The following is a 1623-nucleotide window of genomic DNA, read 5'->3' on the forward strand; positions in this document are numbered from 1 at the left end:
CCACTCATCACCTGCCCGTATCCTGACTAAATGATAAGCCCCTCTTAAGTCCGGGCGCGTATAAATCCCTGCCTCCCGGACCTGATCCAAAAGGACGGCGATGAGTGGAAGCGGATACCTGTTACGCACAGTCACCTTATTCAGCTGTATATAATCGATGCATGCCCTCAATTCTTTATTGGCCTTTGAGATGAAAAAAAGTGGCGAGGCAGCAGGGGAGCGTGAAGGACGAATGAACCCAAGGGAACTGAAGTGCTCAATGTATTTCCTCAGATGCCCTGTTTCTGAAACTGAAAGGGCATACACTCTACATGAAGGTACCACCCCCCCTTGTACCAAGTCAATTTGACAATCATACTCCCTATGCGGGGGCAGTGTTTCCGCCTTCACCTCACTAAAAACATCCCGAAAGCAATCATATGCTGATGGCAATTCCACCTCCTTTTCCACCGCCGTGGCTATGGTGAACCCTTGGGCCAAAGAGGTCACATGGGATGCCGAAGATAACAAACAATGACCTTCACACTCCTCGGACTCAAAACCAACCGTTCTTGCTCTCCAATCTATGGAAGGATTGTGTTGCCACAACCAGGGCATCCCAAGTATTACCTCATACTGAGGAGCCTCAATAATGTTCAACACAATCCTTTCTCTGTGGCTACCTACCCCCCCAGGCATAACCAGTTCCACGTTCTCAGTATGGGCTGTAACAGGGCCAGGCTTCAACTGCGTGCCATCCACGGCCAACACCATTTCAGGTTTACCAATAGGCACCTTCACCAACCCCAGTCTGTCAACCAACCCTTGATCAATAAAATTTCCTGTCGCACCAGAATCAATCATGGACACTACAGGATGACTCTCGTGGTCAGTGTTCAAGAACATGGATAACAAGATATGAGTCTCAGACTTCTTACATGTGGATACCTCCAATGACGGTATTTTCCACTCAGGTGATGGCTTCCGTTCCACAGACGAAACCTCAGTATTAGGAAGACCAACATAACTAGCTGCTGCCTTAGTTAGTTACCGCTAACTGCTTCGCTGGAGTGAAGTAATTGGTCTTTTTTGGCCTCATGGTGCAGTCCCTAACATAATGCCCCTTTTTTCCGCAATACATGCAGAGACCCATAGATCTTCTACTTTCCCTCTCTACTTTAGTTAAAGGTGGCCGAATCGCCCCCAACTCCATGGGTTCTGGTCCCGCATCCTTTACACTAGACCGACCCCCCAGGGGCGGTCCACCTCCAGATCTGTCACCCCTCTTACGTTCTCCACCTCTGTCAGTCATACGATGATCTAATCTCAAAGTAAGATTAATCAAATCAATACAGGTCTTAGGTTGGGGGTCTATCTGTGCTAACACATCTTTGAGGTCCTCATTCAAACCCTGATAATATAATGCCATCCGTTTTGCCTCAGGCCAAGATGTCTCTACCATCAATCTTTTGAAGGCAGTCATATAGGTTACAAGTTCCTTCCTCCCCTGACGCAACCCCAACAACTCTTTATCCGCACTCAGCGTAGTAGCACGTATATCAAAGACCCTCTCAAACTCTGCACGGAATTCTTCCCAGTCAGACAAAAGAGCATCATCTGTTCTCACTAAAGGCACTGCCCAGT

The sequence above is a fragment of the Lissotriton vulgaris genome, chromosome 3_2, assembly GCF_964263255.1.
Source record: "Lissotriton vulgaris chromosome 3_2, aLisVul1.2, whole genome shotgun sequence".
Lineage (NCBI taxonomy): Eukaryota > Metazoa > Chordata > Amphibia > Caudata > Salamandridae > Lissotriton > Lissotriton vulgaris.